At 35.2% G+C, this 25,689-nt stretch overlaps 1 pseudogene across 1 annotated transcript in view; it reads right to left on the minus strand.

The window, feature by feature from the left end:
* Positions 1–16,893, minus strand: part of LOC309835191 (poly(A) polymerase type 3-like) — a 127,628-nt pseudogene extending 110,735 nt beyond the window's left edge. The window contains exons 1-2 of the transcript in view: positions 16,654–16,893; positions 11,180–11,257 (exon numbers count right to left, since the gene is read on the minus strand). The product of the transcript in view is annotated as a poly(A) polymerase type 3-like (transcript). The remainder of the gene's footprint in view (positions 1–11,179; positions 11,258–16,653) is intronic.
* Positions 16,894–25,689: the final 8,796 nt, after the last annotated feature.

Consider the following 25,689-nt stretch of genomic DNA (forward strand, 5'->3'; position numbering starts at 1 on the left):
TCCTCATTTTTCCTTTTGAATCTTTCTCTTTGTTCTTAATTGCCATATATTCTAAAATACTCCCCAATTAAAATTTCCCCAATATTTTACACTCTTCCTTTTCCTAAATATTCACAGGAAAGAGCAATTCACCTTGCTCTTATGTTCTGCTTCTGCCCTATGAACAACTTTCTTCTCCAGTAAAGCTTCTACCACCATGTTTTTCTAAGTAGTAACTATGATACCTTCCTAATTATTTCTTGCCTTAGATCAAGTGCAACCTCTATGTCTGGGCCACCTTAGAAGAGAGTATGCAATATAGCATGGCACAACAGTGCAGTGTGATGGAAACACTGTCTCAAACCTACAGTGAACAAAACTACTTTGCATAATGAGATTTACAACATCGTTTGGGAACGAAACTAGCATTTCTATTAAATGAGGAAGTATTTTGACAGAAATTTTTGTGTTTATTTCTTAATTTTAGCCCAGTTTTGGATTTTTGGAAAAATTAAGAATACAGTGGAAGAAGTCCTATATACCCTGAACTCAGTTTCCTCTATTATTAACATCTTACATTTACATCTTACATGGTACATTTTATATAGTTAATAAGCTAATATTGATACATTACTAATTAAAGTCTATATTTGATTCAAATTTCTTTATTTTTTTTTAAGTCAATATGATTTTTCTGTTCCAAGAACCCATCCAGGATAATATCGTTTAGTTGTCGTGTCTCCTTAGGGTCCTCTGAACTGTGACAGCTTCTCAGATTTACCTTGTCTTTGATGACCTTGACAGTATTGAGGAGTACTGGTGAGGTATTTTATAGAATGCTCCTTATTCTTCAAAATATTTTCCAATATTTTTCTCATGATTAGACTGGAGTTATGTGTTTCAAGGAGGAAGACCAGAGGTGTAAAGTGCCATTTTCATCACATCCTATCAGAGGTAAATACTATCAGCATGACTTGTTACAGGTGATGTATTGATAAGATTTAGATGGGAGTAAAACCTCTCCTGGAAACCTAGTTATTTGCCTTTCTTGGTTGACTATCAATGAAGTCGGGTAAAATTATTTTTAACCCGATAACAAGATATACTTTTGTTTCCAGAAAAACAAGAATTTTCTAAATATTCTTTGGTCCTATAAACGTTTCTACAAAAATATATATCTTTGAAATGGTCTGTTTCGAATTCTGTGATTAAGATAAGCTTGAAATAATAGTAGGAACACAAGTAGTTAGAGCCTCAGGGCTCATCTTCTGTATGAGGGTATATGCCAAGCCCTTAGAAAAACTGGACTTCCCTTTTTAAACCCCTTTGCCTCTCCTGGCGTTGAGAAAAGGAAAAAGAAAATTAGAATGTAACTAAAATGCAGTCAGTAGAATATACAAGCAGGTAAAGCTGGACTCTCAGTGAAATGTGAGCTACAAATAGACTTATTCAACCACTGAAGACAGCGAAAACATTTGCTACCCTGCCATTTGGCAGTGGCTGGAGACAAAAATCTCCTTAAAAAATTTGAAGCCACAATTTCCACTAACATGAATTTGCAACCCAAATTCATAATCACTAGGTAGTCTGTAAAATATCAAAGAAAAAAATATAGTTTAAGGTGATCCTGGAGGAAGGCTTCTGGATATTTGAAGAAAATGGCGGCTGTCTCGTCTCATTCTACCTTTTCTGTAGTTCCACCAAAACATTACAAACTATTAATAGGACAAGCACAGGTACACAAAATGATGCTTTCATTATAATCTGTAGACAATAAATGTCCCAAATTCAAAACAACTCCAAGCAAACCAATGATTCCTAGGAAGTACCACCTTTGTTCCTGCCCTAATGCAGGGGTTTGTGATGAGCAAGTGTGTGGAGGAAAAGGTCATGAGAAACAGAAAAGGGGGAGGTAATACATTTGATCTAAAACCACTACCAAGAAGAGTAAACCTGACCTAAGTCTGGAAGTACTAGAAGTGTATGCCACAAGTCAGGGCTAATCAACCCGAATGGATTGACACTTGGAACCAGATGACTCTTTCTTGGGGGGAAGTGGGGGCTGGCTGTGCATTGTAGAATGTTTGGCAGCATCCCTGGCCTCTACCAAGTAGAACACATTAGTAGCAAAATTCTGTCCCCTCCCCCCCTGCCCCCAGGGGTTTTTACAACCAAAAAATGTTTCTAGACCTTGTACAATGCCCCTTTTGAGACAAAACTGTCCCTCCCTTCCCAATTGAGAAACACTGATATAAATGGAATGAAATTATAATCTATTAATTTGAAGTGTCAATCTTTAAAAAGCATAGTTTCTGTGACATTATAAAGAAGAAAATAGATGAAGTGGTACTTTTTGACATTTAGTTGGTTGAGAAGGAAATAATTAAAAGGGGTAAACATAAGGTCTCTCATGACAATAAAGAGCCATAATTCAGAGAACACAGTCTCTTTTATTATCTTTAAAGAAAATCATATTCACTAAAAAATCTGGATTTTGCTACCCTATGAGAAGTAAATTTCATTAAACTGGGTATCCTGTATACCACCCAAAATTGACCAAAATGAAATAAATCCATGAACAATCTTTTTAAATGCAACATAATATACCTGAAGGAATGAAACTTTCTCCCTGAATAAAATCACCATAAAACAAAAGACTGCACTCAAATTGAATACTCTTATTCAGTTCCTTTAGATACAATACTATATAATTATATATAAATATATACTCAGGATAGGGAAAATCACCTTGAGTCAGAAAAAAAAGGGAACAAAATCAAATAAGGAAGAAATGAAAAAAAAGTTGATTAAACTCAAGAAAGAAGTGAAAGGAAAAGAGACTGTGATCTTCCTTTTTCAGACTCTGTATTACCTCTCAAGGCACTCAGGAAAAAAAATACGAAACTCTCACTAATAAAGACTAAATTAAATTGCAAGACAGAATAGACTAATGGAAATTTAATAAAGGGCATTGAAGAAAAGCAAGAAGACAACTAAGAGAATAAAATGAGATAAAGAAGGAAGTAAACATTTCTGTATTGAATCCTACTGCACACATGGACCATACAATTCCCTTTTCAGAAAGACATCCCAATGCGTCATCCATTTAGTTCAGGGTTTTACAACCTTGGCCATACTAACATTTTGGACCAGACAATTCTTTGCTGGGGGAAGTGTGGTAACCCTGTGCAGTGCAGGGTGTTTAGCAACACTCCTGGCCTCTAACCATTAGATGCCAGTAGCACACCCTCCCCAGGTGACAACCAAAATATCTCCAGATGTTGGAAAACGTCCTGAGATTGGGGGGAGGGGTAATCATTCTTAGCTGATAACTATGGATTTAGCACATGCAGGATGAAATAACTTGCCTTACTAGATGTCAAAGATTAGAAAATTAAACAATGCTGTATAGTCAACAGAACTATGAATGATACTAGAAGAACAGAAACAGAACTAAACATATGGAACATTGTTTTATGACAAATTGGCATTGCAGAATGGGGGGAAATGTTTCTTAACGAATGGATTAATGTCAACTGCTTATACCTATTTGATAAAACAGGGAATTGTATGCCATCCTTTTCCCTATCCATAAAATTTTAATCCCAAATAACTAAATCATTAATATGAAAGAATAAATTACAATAAAATTGTAAAAGGCAAAATAGAATAATATCATGAATCAAGATAGGGAAATACTTCTAAGATATAAAATATCGACTACAAATGGTAAGATTGACAACATTTGATCACAGCTAAATAACTAACCCTTGTTCATATAAAGATACAATAATGGAAATTAAGGATCAGGCCACTAAAATGTGAGATAACATTATATAGATAGATTAGACAGGTTAGATAAATGGATGATAGATTGATTGATAGACAATAGATAAAGACATAGATATCCTGACAGATAATAAAAAACAACAAATCAGAACATAGAAAGTCCTTCTTTGGAGCAATAAGAAATACTGACTATGCAAAAGCAAAACAAGAGAAACACTAAAATAGCTAAAAAGAACAAAAGAATGGCTGATAAATATTTGAGGAGATAAAAAACCTAATCAATAGTCTGGGAAATGCAAACAAAACCAGAAAATATCAAGTATTGGTAGGGTGTGGAAATAGGATCACATATATTTTTATTGGAATTTAATTGGAATAATCACTTCTGGAAATAATTTGGGATTTTTCAGAAACATTGAGGTAAAGCTCTACCTGAAACCTAAAATGTTTAGCTGAAACCTAAAGTGTTTCAGCTAAACACTGAGGAATGCTGAAGGACCGATTTTTTTTTTTTGACCAATCTCAGTTAAACATTGTTCCACACTGTTGTTCCTAACCCCTCTTGCTAATCCTAGAAACTAATACCTGATAAAACCTTAATTCCTGCCTTGAAAGCCCATCATCCTATCACATGACAAATACAACCTGAATTACCCATAATTCCCGAGATTTTGAAGAGTGAGCAAGCCATAAAATCAACCTGATTATGACCTTAGCTTGTCTAACCTACAAATTCTTCAGAACACATGCTGTCTGACACAGCAGTATTCTAAAGCTGTTTTTACCTTGCAGTGTTCTTAATAAAGGGGTGAGCTAAGCACTTTGGCTTGGGTTTTCTTCTTCAATATTTATGATCCAGAAATATTACTTTTTATGCACTCAAAAAACGCTCTTATGTTCAAAAGAAAAAAAAATCATTGTAAAATAATATTTATTGTGGCTTTGTTTCTCATGGCCCAACTGAAGGAAATATGTGTTATTCAAGAGTAAAATAGATAAATTGTGTTATGTTCATAAAATGGAATACTACCCAGAAGTTAAAAAAAAAAAAAAAAGTCAAACATGAATAGTTCTTTTTAGGTATGCTAAATTGGGATAAAACACTGAGTGAAAAATCAATCACAGAAAAATACCTATGCTATATATAGTTTAAAAAAATACCAAACTAAACAATATATGACCACAGAAACCAGCATACATGGGGAAAAATAAAGAAAAGCAATGAGATTATAAACATAAAATTTGAATAATGTTTTCTACCGTGGGGCTGGGAAAGGGATGGGGTCAGGAAGGGAGATGTAAGTGATATTTCAAAGATAACAATTACATTCTATTTCTTAAGATAGCGCCTTTGCATTTTGTTCTCTACATCCCATATCATTCATAAATATTCGTAAATCTACTCTATATTTAAGAAACATTTGCAACCAAACTAACAAATTAAGAAGAAGAAAGTTATGTAAAGAGAGTTTAAAAAGAAGGAAAAAAAGAGAGGAAGAAGAACAGTACTTCAAATAATTTTGTGGATTTAAAAAAAAAAAGTGATAACCTCTGGGAAAATCTTTTAAAGCACAGTCATCACTTTATGTCTTTTTGCAACATCAGCATTTGCTTCCTAAGCTTCATCTTATTCTTCAAAGGGCAATTCATGGTCAAGACCTATTAAAAGTGTCCATGAAACTCTATGTCCTAGAACTCCCTTACAGTTAAAAAAAAAAAAAAGTCTTACAAAGCTGTCATATTTGATGCCTTTTTCATGTTTTCTAATATATGATGGACTTCATGTTTAACTAGTTTCCAGACTCGGGAGTGTTAAAGAGATTCCATTATATAAAGAATTCTGTTTATATGCAATACTGATTAGAGATAATTCAATTGACAGAGATTTATTTATAACAATTTAAAATGAAAAATAATTTTGTCTTTAGACATTTAAGGCTTTTCAGTTTTAATACGACCTACAGTAATCCAGTTGGATAGCTTCTCACTCAGAATGGAGTAAAATCTCCTGAGTAAATGTATTATCCTAAGGCAGTACCACTACTATTAAATGCTGCATTTTGCCATTACCAAAATGGATTAGAAGCATGAAATCTTTCTTTATTATAAGCAATAAAAGCAATTTGCCTGAACCTATTACAATATGTCTAATTTATTAACCATACCTTGAAGTACAATATGCTTAATAATTTACACTTTTGAACTACTTCTATATGTCTTTTACTTTTTAAAGAGAAACATAACTGCGAGCATATGGACAAGTCATGATTCTAATTAGAAAAATACTGAAGGCTTAGAGTTCATTCAACAAATCAATATTTAATTAGCAATGTGCCAAACTGCAGATACCAGTTACTATAGTATATGTTACTAAAATGAGATGTTCGTTTATCATTGATGTAGCCGTGAAGACTAGGTCACAGAGATCCAAATAAAAATGGAATTAAGTACCCACATGGCACTGGCAGACAGCCAAAACATCTCTTCTATGTGACCTCAATAATGGAAACACGTCATCAGATTTGTAAACAAAGCATTTCATCTTTTGTCATTTTTATAGTTGGCTTGTATATGTGACTGAAAGGAGCTTAACAGTGGTAAAATCACAGAGCAGAGTTTCACTGACCTCTATTAATTCAGATATTTATTTTTTTAATAGTCTAAGCTTTTAATTAAAAAAAGGCATTCATAAGAAATTTTAGTTTTTGTGTTCTTTATGTGCTTTAATGCATTTACATGATTACTACAGATAACGAAAGCTATTACTTCTCTTAACCTTGAAAAATGAATTAACATTAATATCAGGTGAATTTCCCAGCATGGTGCAAGTCAGATACAAAAAGTACACAATAAAAAGAAAAGAAAAATAAAGAAATGCTCATAATTTGTGAAGTACATAGAAGGAATACTGATTACATCAATATTCTGGTAGTCTCATTTTATATTAAACATACTTCTTTAGAAATAGTGTAAGCTAATATGTGCATCCAAAATGTATATATATTTATTGTAGTTAAATATAACAATTAATAATCAATGAATACATTTACTGAATACTAGTACTGTGCTGATTTATATATGAGGTACTGAATTTACATATAAACTATTCTCTAACTTCTGATATAAACTATTCTCTAACTTCTGATATGTTAATATGATAGAATGCTATACAGAAGTTTGTTTTTAAAAAAGTAAAAGTTAATGTACTAAATAGGAATAAAATGTTGAAATATGTAATTGAAATACAGAAATCAGAGTTTGAGCTAAGTATTTTTTTATTTGAAATATAAAAGTATCCAAGTAACTGATAATACAAATATTAATCTGAATGAGGTGACTTAAAGTGCCTTAATGTTTGAGAGACAAGATACAAATAAGATGAACACATGCATAATATTTCATATAGGAGGTCATATTCAATCTAGCAGTAAAGGAAAGTTTGATTTAGATATGCAAAGGGCATTCTGTGACATGGGAGAACACAAATTAAGATATTTAGTGTGAGAAGTGATTATGAACTTAGGGAATATTAATTGTATGATGTGCCAAAATTAAAACACAGAAAATAATTAAATAATTAAATAGAAAACTTGTGCTGTGGAAAGAGAGAATTTGATGTTGATAGAAGAGAAATCAATATTTTTATCAGAAAAGCTCAAACCAGTATGGTCTTTAAAGGTGTTGTTGAAAATTAAAAATAAGCCTTATACTAGCTATATACCAACATTCAATAAGACTGTGCTTATTGATCTCCTTTTTAAATTAATGTAGCCATGTATTCCTCAATGCACTTAAAAGTACCTTAAATGAATATTTTCATAAGCATTGTTTAGTTTAAGAAAAGAGCATCAAAGTCCACAGAGTCAATAAACAAAGACAGGAAAGCCAAAAGATAAGAAAAATCTATTTGTATAGCAGTTAAGAGTGTGATCTTTAGGGCAAGATTTGAATCTTTGTCACCACTTCCTGGTTGTGTGACCTTGACTAACTTATCCATTATGTTTCCAAATTTATCAAATGCATGTAATAATAGCATTTATTTCAAAATGTTTTTGAATTATAGTCATTAACATACTTATGGTATCTATAACAATATCTGTTAAAGAATGAATTCTCAATAAATATTGACATATTGTTTCATGTTCTTCATTTTCACAAGGTTTGGCTAAACTAAGCCAGAAAGGTTGACATATTTCAACATTATACAGAAGGTTTTATCATAAAATAGCTGCCATTATCTTTTGCAATTACTAAGGGTTTTCAAGCAATAGGTTTTTAAGATTTTTAAATGGAAAATTGAGATGCCTATCTATCTATCTCTGTCTCTATCTCTATCTCCATATTTTATCCTAGGTAACCAGGTTAAAAATTTCAAGGGAATTGAGGAATTTGAAACAGCTACTGTGGAGAATATTGTAAAGAGCTAATTAGGGAACAACTGCAGTGTCAGAAAGCATTAAGAACCCCTTTCATGATGTACTAAGAATGTATAATGACTACAACCTGTGCTGGTGCATTACTGCATTATTTTCTTCAGCACTCATCAACGTGTGTGTGTGTGTGTGTGTGTGTGTGTGTGTGTGTGTGTGTGTATGTGTGTGTGTGTATGTGTGTCTATGTGTGTGTTTTTAAAGGCAGAAAACTGCATTGATCCAAGTTTGGGATATTACCTGCTGCTGGGCTAGAAGAAAATGTGTAAGTGCATATTGAAAGTGAATCTAGATAGGGAAGAACGTGTAAATGGAGTCAGCAGAGAGCCATAAAGTACCTTATAGGTTTAAAAAAAAAAAGTGGATTTAATTAAGTGAAGGAAAAGAAATTATCATTGCATAAAAATAAACATTTCTTATGTTAACACACTGAAATTTCCAGGTTAACATCCTATAGGAGCTACCATTACACAAAGTAATTTGTAATGTTCCTCATTTGCATAAAATTGTATATATAGTTGTTAAACTAGAGAAACTTGATCAGCACTGAGAACAAAAAACTCAATAAATGGAACTTATTATTTTGAGTAAAATTTTTTTTTAAAAAATCTATAAGTATCATTGTATTATAGACCACATAATGAGAAATGTGTTGAAATACAACCATACTTAAAGATACCTACTTTTGATAGCTTGTTGGCTGATTTGGAGTCACAACTCTAAATGTCCCCGGTTGGACTGTAAACCTGAATGATATCCATAACTAATTTTTAGACATAAAATTATAGGTTTACATATCACTGGAGTGGACCCATGCAATTATTAACCCAAGTAGAACCTATTATTTTATACAGACTAATGTCACAATTTCACCACTGACTTTGGAAATTTTCCATAATATTTACTTACTCTAGAAGACAAATGATCAAATTGTATATATAAGCATCTAAGTACAAAGAAAAGGGAACTTTGAAAATTTGTATAATATTGAAGAATAAAACTACAATAATTTCTGTAAAAAACATTTGATATAGAGTAAATCACTGTGAACTAGACTTTTATTTTTAACAGTATTCCATATATCTTTTATAGCGTGTCTGTAAGTTTTTAAGGGACTTAACTGTAGGGATACCAACAGCCAATGTCTTTTGAGGACTAAGCTTATGGAATATAGTCCATTGTTCTGTGGTCCTGATAAGTCACTCAACAGTTATCTGACACAAAGATACCACATCCAAAAAACAAAACAGGGCTATAAATCTCTTCCTCTGCAGGATGTTTGAGAAAAATATATAAGATAATTTATTAAGATTTCTTCCTACAGTTTCTGGTACAGATTAAAAATATGACAGCTATAATTATTTTCTACCACATGTTAATTTTATATACTGCTATAATTTTTATTAAAAAGTACAATTTAATACGAATTATAAACATATCACATTCTAAGTACAAAAATATGGAAAAAGTTTGACTATAAGAGATGGCAGTTTCCCTCAGTCATTTGCCATTGTCACTGTAGTGAAAAACAGAACGAGTATTTTCTATCAGAAGAGTTGTATTCTTGATTTTTTTCAGGGCTGCAACATCTAGACATTTTGCACAAGAAAGGCTGATACTATTTTTATGGAGGAAAAAACCTTATACTTCATAAACCATGTTCTGAAGTAGAGAGCTATGTTCTTTTTCTCCTCGAAACAATACACTTTGCCTACTGTTAAAAGTGCTTTTGGGGCTTCCCTGCTGGCGCAGTGGTTGAGGGTCTGCCTGCCGATGCAGGGGACACGGGTTCGTGCCCCGGTCCGGGAGGAACCCACATGCCACGGAGCGGCTTGGCCCGTGAGCCATGGCTGCTGAGCCTGCGCGTCCGGAGCCTGTGCTCCGCAACGGGAGAGGCCACAACAGTGAGAGGCCCGCGTAGCAAAAAAAAAAAAAAAAAATGCTTTTGAAAACCAGATTTGCACAACACACCTGAGAATTTTTAAAATATATTCTACAGGGTAATAAAATATGTGACTTCTGTTTATTGTTGAGTTCCTTAAACACAGACATATTTCGGCAAGTAGAGGATTGTAGTTTGAAACTGAGCCATCAACTGATTAATAATTTTGGTACCACAAAAGATTATGTGCAGATAATAATGTAAGACATTGTATTTAAAATATTTTATTTAAACAAATGTAAGGAGCATCTATAGAATATATGCATGTCCCACTAATTCACTTAGTTTTTAAAAGAGATGTTCTTAGAAACTTGCTTTTTTCACTAAGGAATTCTCTTATATGGCTCTTTTTTACAGGAATCCTTGAAATTAATGTACTTCAATCCCTCAATTTACGTAATTGAAGAGGAATTTTGACACATCAAATGCATTTTAAAATGAATCTCTGCCACACAGAACAGCTTCCGTGCTAAGAATTTACTGTCAGCTATAGTAAAAGATATTATTTTTGAAATTTTATGATCAGAGATTTCTGGTTCAAAATGACAGCTGGTTTGCAGGCCCCAAGGGAGCCTTCCACAACTATTCATTAAATACTGATGGAGATACAGTGAAATATTTTTAAAACCCTTAGCAGCCTTCTATAGTAATTCTGACAGATAACCTAATATTGGTGTCTTGTATGAATTGACACTAATATGAGATAGTTAAGAGTTAGATGGAGGAAAAGCAGAAAGACATAGAGCCAGGCTTTAACGCATAGATTAAATCCCTAATCTTCTAAAAGCCTATTTTAGAAGCGTTAAGCTGTTCCATAATTCTACCACCACTGACCAACTAACTGAGACACAGACTCTCTGACAAGAGGAGACCCTCTCTGAAACACTGGTTTGGAGCTGTTCCCTGAGACGGAGATTTCAAATCACTGCTAATAACTGGAAGAACACAGGAAAAAACAGGTGACGGCAAAGTGCATTGTGAGGAGAGTGGGACCTCGCACAGGTAAATTGCTGTTAAGTAAGGGCAAAGAAAACATTACCTGGTCGCAGTGCTGGCTGACGAGTGCAGTCCTCAGTGTACAACATTGGCTCAGTTCTTTGGCTTGATACCAGAAAACCTGGAAACAATGTTGGGAAAAACACTTAATCAAAGTAGAGCACGGCCAGAAGATGAAGAATTGCCAGAAATAGGGAATTGGACTAGGAACTGCACACCAACCTTCCCTTCTGTTACAGATTTGAAAATAGAATCTGGAAATGGTGCCAGTTAACAGGAAGTGAAATTCAAGGTCAATTCCTTCATCTTACCTATTAAGACAAGAGCTGTATAGACCTTCCCATATAGCGGATGAATGTGAAGAAAAGCAACAACATGGATATTATGAAAAAAATACTGTGAAGCAAGGGAAACTGAGAAATGGCATAATAACAAATAAACTTACTGCTGGTTCTAGATAAAAATACTGAAAATGTACACAGATGTGACTAGAATCAAAAAGGTAAATGCATGCCTCATAATTTATTAATCTCTGTGTATAAAAGGATATTCAATAGAATATTTAAAGAGATAACAACAAATTTAAAGAATCAGAAATGCAAATTTCAACAAATATGAGTGATGAACTCACTGATAATCACATTAATAAAAACTATAATAGTAACAAGAAACTATTTTTCCTATTATTTTGAGAAAAAATGTTTTTAAAAGGTAATATCCACTGTTGATGAAACATGGAAAATTAGATAATTTCATGCATTGTAGTGTGACAGCTAAATTCTACAATCATCTTTATTTGACTGCATGCAAATTTCAAATGTACAAACACTTAAACATGAAATCTTAGTTCTCAAAACCTTTCCAATATTAATACCTGCTAGAAATGTGTAATCAGAACTGGCCAACAGAACTTTCAGTTGGTGGAAATGTTCTATGTCTTGTCTGTCTGATATCATGGCCTCTAGCAAGATGTGGTTACTGAGCACTTGAAACTTAGCTACTGTGCTGAGAACCTGAACTCTTAGTTTTATTTTATAAGAAACATATTTCAATTTAAAAGGCTACATATGCCAGTGGCTACCATATTTGACAGGGCAGATATAAAATACTGTATGAAGCTTGAGAATATTTATTGAAACATTTTTGCAATGACAAAATAACTGAAACAACCTAAACATTCACAAATATGACATGTTGGTACATATACAAGCAAATTAATGAGGTTGATCTTTATAGATCCACATTAAATAGGAGTCCCAGGGACTTCCCTGGTGGCGCAGTGGTTAAGAATCCACCTGCCAATGCAGGGGACACGGGATAGATCCCTGGTCCGAGAAGATCCCACATGCCACAGAGCAACTTAGCCCATGCGTCACAGCTACTGAAGCCCACGCCTAGAGCCCATGCTCTGCAACAAGAGAAGCCACTACAATGAGAACCCTGCACACTGCAACGAACAGTAGCCCCTGCTCTTTGCAACTGGAGAAAGCCCGTGCACAGCAATGAAGACCCAACACAGCCAAAAATAAAACAAACAAATAAATTTATTAAAAAAAAACAGGAGTCTCAAATATAATAAAATTAAAAAAAAATAGTAACATAAAAACACAGTAAGTGGGCTGCCCTGCTAGCACAGAGGTTAAGAAACCACCTGCCAATGCAGAGGACACAGGTTCAAGCCCTGGTCCAGGAAAATCCCACATGCCGTGGAGCAACTAAGCCCGTGCGCCACAGCTGCTGAGCTTGTGCTCTAGAGCCTGCGAGCCACAACTACTGAAGCCTGTGCGTCTAGAGCCTGTGCTGCACAACAAGAGAAGCCATCTCAATGAGAAACCCATGCACTGCAACAAAGAGTCGCCCCTGCTCTCTACAGCTAGAGAAAGCCCGAACGCAGCAAGAAAGACCCAATGCAGCCCAAAATAAATAAATTAATTAATTTTAAAAAAACCAACAGTAAGCACTACAAAATATCAGCTATTATTATATCAGAAATTGTACAAATTTAGGTATCTAATTTATTTATACATATATGTATATATATGCAAAATAAGCACCAAATAATATTCTTAATTTCTGGATATGTGATTTAAGGAAGAAAAAGTGCTATTCAATTTTTTATTTATTCAATTATGTCTCAACTGATTTTTTACTTTTAATTAATTGAATTTTATATAGTTTCTAACACATAGCAATTACGTTCTTATAAATCAACTATTGGATTTATGAGTAAGGCCCAAAATTAAATAATTTAAATATTTAATTTTATTTAACAAGACAGAAGATGAAGAATACAACAAGATGAAAGAAAGCAGATCAAATTAATACAGATGAAAGTGGAAATTAATGGCAAAAAAATGAAGCTATCAAAAAATACAAAACAATGGGTGGATCTTTTAAATCAACTACAAAACAGGTAAACGACATCAAGGAAAAGAGAGAAATGAAAAGTAAACAATAATATAAATGAATTAGAGAAAAATTACAGTTATGGAGAACTTTGAATGAAACTGAATACAGAAAATATTAATGAAATGATTACAACACTAACTGAAATCTCAAAATTGTCAGGCAGTATACAAAGGTGTAAACACATGCTGAGGAACGGAATTGGAATTATGACTGAAATCTCCCCAAATCAAAAAACTCTGGGGTTTCTGCTTACTCTTTTGAACTAGGACCAGAGTAGTCACAGACTGCATTTCCTGACAAAAGGGAAAAAAATAAATGTATCGAACTGGATGCCTTTATACTGGCCTAGAGAATTTCTTTATAATTTTAACTGGTTTGGTTAGAGGGAATTCAGTTCTCAAATATAAAATTACCCCTGGCTACCTCTAAGGGTACAGAAGCACAGAAAGTGATAGTAATATGTAAAAACCTGATAAATATCTATAGAGATCTAGGACAACCAAGTTCTTTGAAAAGCCAATTATGAAGCAGTTAATGAACCAATCAGCCAGACAAATTTTTCCTCTTTTAGCTAATCGGGGAAAAAAAGTGGTCTATATTGCAAGGATTGTTAAAGCGTTCCCTTAATTTAAATGATAGGTCGTGCTATTAATTTTAAAGATTTTTTTTCTGACAGGATAAATTTATGCATGGCACAGAGTAAAGAGCAGACTGTAGGTTTAACCTGCTGACCCAAGGAAATAGTCACCCAAGTCCAGGAAGCACAGAGAGTCCCAAGCAGGATAAAACCCAAGGAGAAACACACAAGACACAAAGCAATCAAATTGACAAAAATTAAAGACAAAGAAAAATTATTGAAAGCAAAAGGGGAAAAACAACAAGTAACTTACAAGGGAACTGCCACAGGGTTAACAGCTGATTTCTCAGCAGAAACTCTACAAGCCAGAAGAGAGTGGCACGATATTTTAAAGTGATGGAAGAACCTACAACAAAGATACTCTGCCTGGCAAGGATCTCATTCAGATTTGACAGAGAAATCAAAAGCTCTACAGACAAGCAAAAGCTAAGAGAATTCACCACCACCAAACCAGCTCTACAACAAATGCTAAAGGAACTTCTCTAAGTGGGAAACACAAGAAGGAAAAGACTACAATAACAAACCCAAAATAATCAAGAAAATGGTCATAGGAGCATACATATCGATAATTACCTTAAATGTGAATGGATTAAATGCTCCAACCAAAAGACACAGGCTTGTTGAATGGATACAAAAACAAAACCCATCTATATGCTGTCTACAAGAGACCCACTTCAGACCTAGGGACACATACAGACTGAAAGTGAAGGGATGGAAAAAGATAATCCATGCAAATGGAAATCAAAAGAAAGCTGGAGTAGCAATACTCATATCAGATAAAGTAGACTTTAAAACAAAGAATGTTACAAGAAACAAGGAAGGACACTACATAATGATCAAGGCATCTATCCAAGAAGAAGATATAACAATTATAAATATATATGCAAGTTCGGTCCTGTGCCACCGTCCTGCGCCAGCCTTACAGTCTTCCTCCCTGCACAGCCTGTGAGCAACAGCCCTTCCCTTGCCCTTGACTGGGCCTCTAGAGCAAGGACGTGCTGCACGAAAGGAAATCTGAGGCACAGAGAAGTTAACTGCCTGCCTGGTCCAATACCACAGACTACCGTGTGGCTGACAGGGTCTTGGTGCTCTGGCCGGGTGTCAGACCTGAGCCTCTGAGGTGGGAGAGCTGAGTTCAGGACATTTGTCCACCAGAGACTTCCCAGCTCCATGTAATATCAAATGGCGAAAGCTCTCCCAGAGATCTCCATCTCAACACTAAGACCCAGCTCCACTCAACGATTAGCAAGCTACAGTGCTGGACACCCTATGCCAAACAACTAGCAAGACAGGAACTACAATTTTACCTTATGATTGGCAATGAGTAAGGACATACAAGCCAAAGTACCCAAAAGAGACTAAACCTTTGTAGCAGGCACACAATTTTGCTGTCCAGCATTCATCCCACATCTGCCAGGCTAACTGTACCTTGGGGATATCCCTTGGTATCTCTCCTCTCGTTTGAAACAAAGCTATTTCAGTGACATTCATTCCAATCTCAGAATCAGTGCCAAGGTCTCAATTAAACACTTGGCCTCAGGGACTGTTATATAACCCAATTCAGCCATGGCTAATTTTGAAGATGTTTAGTGGGAATCTGGGAGAGAAAATTCTTCACTCTCCTCACTGTGGTTTCAGGAGTGAAATATTCTCTTCCCACTGGACCTGAGCAAGAAAGTTTTAGCCCACAGAAGCTCTTAGCAGCTAACTGCTGAAGTAATCATGGTGAAAGGCAGAGAGGAAAACTGGAAAGAAACTATGCCTTTTATAAAACCTTCATCAGCCAGGTAACTTCTTACCTGACTTAACTTTTGGTTTTCTATTTGTGTAAGCCAATCAATCACCGTTATGCTTTAAGCTGGTTAAATTAGGTTTTTGTAAGTATATTTGCAAACCTGTAGTAACTTGCAAATAAAATAATTCTGAATGACACACATTTTCTGTTTCTTTGATTTATACATATATATCTTTCTTTAAATAGCAGATACAGGCCTTTAATTTAGTTAGCAAGCAAAAGCAATGATTTAAGAATGAACAGAAGAAGTGTAAACTCCTTAGTAACGGTTTTCATTTGCTGCACATCACTTAAAAGTCTTTTATTGTGTAAGTTTTTCCTACTTTATTAACTTTAACTTAATTTTTTAATGACGTGTTAACAGTGGTTATCACTTCAACAATTTTTTTTAATGGTTAAAATGGTAAATTTTATGTTACGTACGTTTTGTCACACAAAAAAATTTTCAAAATAAAAATTTTCCTAAAGAGTTTATAACAGAAAAGTAGGGAGGGCTGAGCATCGGCCTTGGGGACTTAAGGGTTGAAAAGAAACTTGCAGATGTCCTTTTAGTTGACTTTAAATAGAGAAAGGACACTGGGATGTGGCGTCCCTGGTGGGTTTCCTTTTCCCTCCCCTAAACTCCGAGCCCAGGCGTCCATCGCTTCCCACCACCCTCACTGTTCTGCACACTGACCTCAGCTGGACCACCAGATGGGACCTCTGCTGGCCTGGGGCCTGCGAGTGATGGGGGCCGGGATGCCTGCAGTCCCCCAGTAGCGGTGGTCCCCAGCCCCAAGAAGGATGTGACCCTTTCACAGGCAACTAGCTGGGTCCGCATGGACTCTCCAGCTGCTCCATCTCCACAGTGGTGGGAACGTGGGAAGCTGAGAGTCCACGTGCATCCTCCAACGTCACAGGTCACGCCCCTCGACATCACAGGTCACATCCTCTGCTGCCCCAGGCCACGTCATGACCTCTGACTTCGCAGGGCACGCTCACTGGCGGCATTATGTCCTTACGGACCCCTGTAGGCAGGCATCCGCGTTTCCCCGCCGTGTCGTGCTTAAGGCCATGGAGTGTGGTGCTTCCGCGAGGAAGCTGGTCCTGATGCTGGCGGGTTCCCTGTGCAGTTGCCTGGTGGGGGCTGAGAGGGCCTTTTCCACCATCCTGCATTCAACTCGGGCAGCAGCTCCCTGGAGGGAGACACACCCACGGGTGAGTCCCGGTGACCCCTGCGTCACACGTAGATTGTCCTTGGAAATGGACTCTGAGCCCAGCTCAGATCCCAGATGTGCTGGGCCAATGTCTGTTATTTGCTCTGGATCCCGTGATTGGGACGAGGTTCCCTGGCCTCCCATCTCTGGGAGGCTGACCCTGGACCACACTTGGTCCTGCCATCGTTCTGAGCAGGCAGCTGCTGTGGGGGACGATCAGGAGGGGGCAAGCTGGAAAAACAAATGGTCGGACACCAGAGTGACCGTGTTTCTCCCTTTTTCCTGCTCACCTGGGGAAGGTGTGTCTCCTGGAACCTGAAGGCAGGCAGGTGAGTTTCCTGTGCTCTCCTCTGCCTAGTGGCTGGGTTGGGTGACACCGGCCATAAATTCACATTTCTCATTAAGACCCACTGTGTCTGTTTCAAACAGTAGCCTCAGAAAAACACAAAAGGCATACAACAACTAGTGGATACATTTCACATTTCAACAAATATCTCTGAGTGCTGTTTGTGTCAGGCCTTGTTCTTAGCCCCAGGGATACAGTAGTGAACAAGGATAAAACCCCGTCCTTTTCAGCATGAGTGTGTGGAGGAGGGGAGACAAACAAAAACGCATCAACAATTACCTAAATAGACATTTCTACAAAGAAGACATACAGATGCTCAACATCACTAATCATTAGAGAAATGCAAATCAAAACTACAGTGAGGTATCACCTCACTCTGGTCAAAATGGGCATCATCAGAAAATCTACAAACAACAAATGCTGGAGAGGGTGTGGAGAATAGGGATACAGCCACTATGGAGAACAGTATGGAGGTTCCTTAAAAAACTAACAATAGAATTACCATATGACCCAGCAATCCCACTACTGGGCATATACCCAGAGAAAACCATAATTCAGAAAGACACATGTGCCCCAATGTTCACTGCAGCACTATTTACAATAGCCAGGACATGGACGCAACCTAAATGTCCATCAACAGAGGAATGGATAAAGAAGATGTGGCACATATATACAATGGAATATTACTCAGCCATAAAAAAGAATGAAACTGGGTCATTTGTAGAGATGTGGATGGACCTAGAGACTGTCATACAGAGTGACGTTAAGTCAGAAAGAGAAAAACAAATATTGTATATTAATGCATATATGTGGAATCTAGAAAAATGGTATAGATGGTCTTATTGGCAAAGCAGAAATAAAGACACAGACGTAGAGAACAAACGTATGGACACCAGGGCAAGGGGATGAATTGGGAGATGGGTATTAACATATATACACTATTGATACTATGTATAAAATAGACAACTAATGAGAACCTACTGTATAGCACAGGGAACTATACTCAATGCTCTGCGGTGACCTAAATGGGAAGCAAATCCAAAAAAGAGGGGACATATGTGTATGTATAGCTGATTCATTTTGCTATACAGTAGAAACTAACACAACATTGTAAAGGAACTATACTCCAATAAAAATTTTTTTAAAAAGTGCTGTGTCACAGATGGTGATGCATGCTATAAAAACAATGTAGGGAAGGCAGAAGGGAGAACTGGCAGTAAGGAGGATTGATTTTAATTAGTGTGATACAAAAGGCCATACTAGTTAAATAGTGTTCTAGTAAAACACATGTCGTGTACTGCCCATATCCCTGAATTCTCAGATTTTTTTTTTCTGAAGTAATGCTGTTATCTTGCTAAGAAGGGTATTATATGTAACACTATTGGTTTTTCTATTTACTTGATGTTAAAAAATGTGCTGTGTATCAACAAGAAATAAATTATATATGTATTACTCCAAAGAACATTGATAATTTATGAATTTCTATTAATCCCATTTTACTCTATTTTATTGTACTTGAGAGCTGTGACCTATCTAGAGATTTCAGATAAATTAAGCTAATTAAAGCATGGAAATAGAAGGGGGAAAATGGCATACATGTAAATTGCTTAATGCAAATTTAAATTAATGAGTAAAGCAAATTTAGAAGTGCCCTGTTTTTATACAATTAATACACTGTTGTCTCTTTGCCAGTACAGTCAAGTCACAATTATCATATCCATAAAAAGTGTTTTTTGAAACTTGACTTTTATACATTTTAATATTTAGAGGTTCAGGATAATTTTAATAGAAATAATTTCTTTCCAATTTTTCTGATGGACTGGTAGTTTATCTTAGGGTTATACATTATAAAACTTACATTGTTAAATATCAATGTTTATTTTTAGTGAAATCACTTTGTAGTTTTGGTATTTTTGTCTGTAGCACACACACAGACACACATATGCCTAAGATATTAATTTTATTATATAAACACATAATTAGTAAAGTAGGGAAATGCAAAAAGAAAGGTGTGGAATAAAATAAACAAATTAATGCTGATTAAAAAGCACATGGAGGAAAATGAAGATAAGAACAATGCCAAGCTAAGAATTAAAGATATATTTAGATGTTTCCTTGGATACTTAAGTGTATCCAAGGAAACACACATACATATGTGCATACATACATACACACACACAAACATGTACATCATTTAAATACATTGTCATAGTCTGTGTTTCTATTAGTAGAGTTTTTTTCTGGCTTTATTGAGGTAAAATTGACAAATAAAAATTTTATATATTTAAGGTGAATAACATGATATAATATGTATACATCGTGGAATAATTACCACAGTCAACATAGTTAACACATCTTTCACCTCACACAGTTACTATTCTTTGCGTGTGTGTGTGTGTGTGTGTGTGTGTGTGTGTGTGTGTTTGTGTGTGGTGAGAATACTCAAGATCTACTCTCTCAGCAGATTTCAAGTATACAATATAGTATTATGAACTATAGTCACCATGCCGTACATTAAACCCCCTGAACTTGTTCATCTCATACTGAGAGTTGGTACCCTTTGACCAACATTTCCACATTTCCTCCATCCACCAGTTTCTGGCAACCACAATTGTATGAGTTTAGCTTCTTTAGATTCCACACATAAGTGAGATCATACAGTATTTGTCTTTCTCTGTCTTCCTTATTTCACTTAGCATAATGTCCTCCAGGTTCATCCACATTGTTGTAAATGGCAGAATATTTTTTCATGGCTGAATAATATTCCACTGTATATATGTATACTACATTTTCTTTATCCATTCATCTGCTGTTGGACACTTAGGTCTTGTCCATATCTTGACTACTGTGATTAATACAGCAATGAATATGGGAGTATAGACATATCTTGGATACCTAGATTTCATTTCTTTTGGATATATACCCAGAAGTAGGATTGCTGGATCATATGGTCATTTTACTTTTACTTTTTAAGACATCTCCATACTGTATTCCATAGTGGCTGTATCAATTTACATTCACATCAACAGAGTGCAGGGTTCCTTATCTCCATACCCTCATCTGCGCTTGTTATCTCTTGTCTTCCTGATAATAGCTATCATAACAGGTGTTAGGATTTTGCTTTGACTTGCATTTCCCTGATGATTAGTGATGGTGAGCACCTTTTCATATACCTCTTGGCCATTTTTATGGCTTTGGAAAAATGTCTAGTTGGGTCCTTTGCCCTTTAAAAATCGGATTATTTGTGGTTTTGCTATTGAGTTGTATGAGTTACTTACATATTTTACCTATTAACCTTTATCAGATATATGGTTTGCAAATGTTTTCTCCCAATACATATGTTGCTTTTTTATTTTTTGTTGATTGTTTCCTTTCCTGTACAGAAGCCTCTTAGTTTGATGTAGTATCATTTGTTTATTTTTGCTTTTGCTGCCTGTGTTTTTTTTGTTTTGTTTTGTTTTTTGCGGTACGCGGGCCTCTCACTCTTGTGGCCTCTTCCGTTGTGGAGCACAGGCTCCAGATGCGCAGGCTCAGCGGCCATGGCTCACGGGCCTAGCCGCTCCGCGGCATGTGGGATCTTCCCGGACCGGGGCACGAACCCGTGTCCCCTGCATCGGCAGGTGGACTCTCAACCACTGCGCCACCAGAGAAGCCCTGCTGCCTGTGTTTTTAATGTCATATCCAAAAATCATTACCAAGATCAAAATCAAGGAGCTTTTTCTCCATGTTTTCTTCTAAGAGTTTTATGATTTCAGATTTTACATTTAAGTCTTTAATCCATTTAGAGTTTAGTTTTGTGCATACTGTAAGACAAGGGTCCAATTTCATTATTGTGTGTGAATATTCAGGTTTCCCAACACCATTTATTGAAGAGACCATCATTTTCTCCTTGTGTATTCCAAACTGGAAAGGAAGAAGTTAAATAGTCCCTGTTTGTAGATTATGTATATTGAAAACCCTAAAGACTAACACACACACACACACACACACACACACACACACACACACTGTTAGAACTAAAAAATGAATTTGGTAAAGTTGCAGGATACAAAACTAACATACAAAAACATCAGACACATTTCTACATACATACAATGAGCTATCAAAAAGAAATTAAGCAAACGATGTCATTTATAATAGCAGCAAAAAAGAATAAAATACTTAGGAATAAATTTAACTAAGGAGGTGAAATATCTATACACTGAAAGCTACAAGACTTTAATGAGAGAAACTGAAGACACAAAAAAATGGAAAGATATCCCATGTTCATGGATTAGAAGAATTAACATTGTTAAAATGCCCATAGTACCCAAAGCAATGTACAGATTCAATGTAATCCTTATCAAAATTCAATGGCATTTTTCACAGAAATAGAAAAACAATCCTAAAGGTTTTATATAACCACAAAACCAAGCAATCTTGAGAAAGAAGAACAAAGCTGGAGACATCACACCTCCTGATTTCAAACTACATGTCCAGACTTTAGCTAAGCAACAACATGGTAGCTGCCTTGGCATCCATTTTGTTTGGCCAAGCAGCCTGCAGTGACCTTAAACTGGCACTAGCCCCCTTCTGCAAGCACATTACCTAGGTAGCAGCCTGCAGAGTCACAAGCAAATGTAAGTTCCTGATATGACATCCCAGCAGTCCTTCTGATCAACAATATCCCCTGCTTCTCAGAGCCTTCCCTTTATGTGCTCTTTAGATAAGACCCCCATTGGGCTTACCAAAACCCTGCTCTTTGGTTTGAATTGACCAATCTGGCCTTAGCAGGGGAACCCCGAAGCACTCCACTCATAGACACTAATCAAGTCACATGCCCCAGGTCTGCACTCTGCCTTGACCTCCCAGTGCAGCCCCTGGAGGTGAGTGAGGTACTTCTCTATTTCAGTTCCTCCTGTGGTCTGTTGTTGAACTATGGCTCACCTTCTCTGAAACCCTGTGCTCCACTTACATGTTAATTTGACAAATTTATAACACTCTCTAACAAAGCTACAGTAGTCAAAATACTACGGTACTGGTATAAAAACAGAAACCTAGACCAATGGAACAATAGAAAGCCCAGAAATAAACTCATGAATATGTGGTCAACTACTCTTTAACAAGGGTGCCAACAATATTAGTATTAGTAGAGTTTTTGAATTAAAGAAAATAAACTTAGGTAAACAATATTAGATCAAGAATTACTGAACTCTGAGACTTTGTTTCCATTAGCTTTTAATCTATATTCTTATACCCCTGTGAGTTTTCATTACAAGCAAGGAAATTTATCACAAGCCTATGTGATTCCCATATTTTTTGTCATGAACTTTTAAAAAAAATAACATGCTGTCAATCCATTTGTAAATTCAAACACCTTCAAAACTTCTTCCAAAATCATCAACCAAATTATACTTTTGAAATTGTACCTACACTTGCCAATCACTTCTTAAAGAATCATGTAGTTGGTTATCAGGTTAGTATATTCTCTATTTCACCCTGATTACAGTAATAGTTTTAAGTGCCAAGAATTCTCTGTAGTTTCCATTGCTTTAACTCATAGCTGTCTGTCAGTTAATTATGATTGTCTCATCACCATTTTAAGTTTTATAGTAATTTCTAATTAAAAATAGTTTTAATGTTTTTCTCTATTCCATAAATTGTGTTTCCTGTAAATTAAGAACCAGATTAATCACTACAGATAACTGTGGTAGACTTTCTTTTGAAGGTAGGAAGGTCTTTCCCAGTTAGATTGTAGATTTATATCAAATTATTACTTTTATCAAATTATTTTTATCAATAAAATGAAATATGTCTTCTCTCCTATGAAGAAGAACTCATATAAACCTGAAAATGATATGGTAGTATTTTGTTTCTACTTTGTAATTACTCTGCTTATATTATCCTAACCTTGTGTTATCTTTACTATTCCTATCCAGGAATGAAATATAATTTTAACATCAAAAGCCATACACCATTGTCTGAATTGTTTTTCCCATTATGACTAAAATATTTGAAGATATGAAAATGCTTTGGGGTCAAAATCCTAATAAAAGTCAAATAGTTTAGGTTTTTTCCTATACAATGCCAGTATACCTGAATGACAAATATAATATTTAGATAATTTAAATAATTTCAAAGTATCTACTCTTTTGTGACTCTCTACATATTTGCCTTTCTGAAAAGAAAACATATGAATTAAACAGTTCATATTTTTGCTGCTTTTTGAAATACTGTGTTACCATTGCTCATCTGTAAAATAGTAATAATGATTTTGATCTTATTTGACCATAGTTAGTATTTCCTTTATTCAATTAAGATATTTTACTTAAAATATTTTTCTTTCTCTTAAGGCCCTATTTTTCATGCATTTTGGTTTTAAGTTACATTAACATAAGTTTACAGGCAGTTGGTAACATTGTAAATTGATTTTAAAAGGCAAATGATGTTTCTTTTTGATTCATCAGTATTTAAATACTGAAAAAATACTTATTATTTGGTAAATTAACTGGCATTGCTTACTTTGTAAAATTTACATTCCATTTTTTTCACACATTGAGGGAAATCACACTTGAACTTGATAAAATGACCTATTCATTGTAAACTTTACATTTAGCTATGAGATTCAAATGCATTCAAACATATACTACCTTGAGGCCTTAAGGAGAAAAAACATTTTGCTAAATATAAAGACATCAATTATCCCATGAATAATGTTTGATGTATATTTCAGTGATGGCCATATTTATTCTGTCTGCTTACTATCTGTAAGTTCTCATCCTTCATTGACAATCATTCATTAAATTACTTATATTCTGTTAAATATTTTGAACATGCTGAATGACTTAAAGGCCTACAGAGTATTGAAGTAAGGTAAAGAAAGCCTAAATTCAGACAGAATTTTACTGACTTAAGCTAAAAGACTATACTTAAAAAGACATTTTACTTTTTATTAGTCTCTTTCAACATCTTCAAGAAGACTTTGCAAAATGGCTTTTGTACATTATGAAGTTGAATAGTACTTATTTTATTATAGGTCTCTACAGTCAAGGAGAGAGCCTTTTAATTTTCTTTGTTGACAGACCTGAAGCCAGAATTCAAATAAACAGAAAGGGCTTCTTCCTATGACTGATAGAAAAAAAGAAAAATAAAAACTAAGTAACATAGAAACAGTGTATGTACTCTGGAAACTGGGGTAAATGAGAAACAAAACCAGAAAGTCAATCACTATTTTTAAACATCTAGTCAAGGGGATGATGAGACTCACAAAGCACAAATTACTATCATAAACAGAGAGGAGCTCACTTAAGACATGGTTCTTCAGATGATGACAGAGTAAAAGAAATATCTACAAATCAATTTAAATTGTTTTTATTTTCTGATGATGGCTTGAGACAGAGCCCAGGCTACTTGTATGACGCTTGTAAAGATGGCACAGTCAGTAAAACATTGATCTCTGACTTCTCTACCTTCCTTTGGTTCAGTTAATAGGCCAGGTTTACAAATCAGAGGGACTTTAGCTTATTCAGTTTTTAATAACTATGTATCATTATTCCAGTGTTAACAAAGAAAGGTATAATCCCTATGAAAGTAAGTTACTTTTAGGTCAACTGGTTTTAGTAGTGAGCTTGTGGTTTGAACCAAGGCTGTGTCACATCAAACCTCATGCTAACATCCTATCAGACCATAGCATCAATTTCCAGAATTCCAGGGTAGAAATGAGAATTTGGTCACTGCTAATCATACACTACATTAACATGAATCCTGTTTTGATGCACAAGAAAACCTCAAAGGGTTTTAGAACACTCATTCTTCTTTTTTATAAATTTATTTATTTTATTTAATTACCTGAAATTACATTACATACAGCACATACTGAGAACAGTACCCCCAAGGCATTGCTTGTATTTTAACTAAATGACCTTGGAATAAAAATAGTCACAAATCTACAGTAGACACTTGTCATTTCATGGTACATTAAGGAAGTTTCTGACAGAATTCTAATACCTTTGTTCATGTGAGACTGTGTTATGGAACATATATATCACTTGATTTCCCAAAACGTCTAAAAGTATATTTTATATTAAAATCTTAAAACTTATACATATTTATGACAGCAATATTGGTAATTGCATACAAAATCAAAGGAAATTCTTTTTATTTCTCCTAGTCATAGCAGCCAGGAAAATAT

Source organism: Grampus griseus, assembly GCF_964374135.1.
Source record: "Grampus griseus genome assembly, chromosome: 1".
In the NCBI taxonomy this organism is placed as follows: Eukaryota; Metazoa; Chordata; class Mammalia; order Artiodactyla; family Delphinidae; genus Grampus; species Grampus griseus.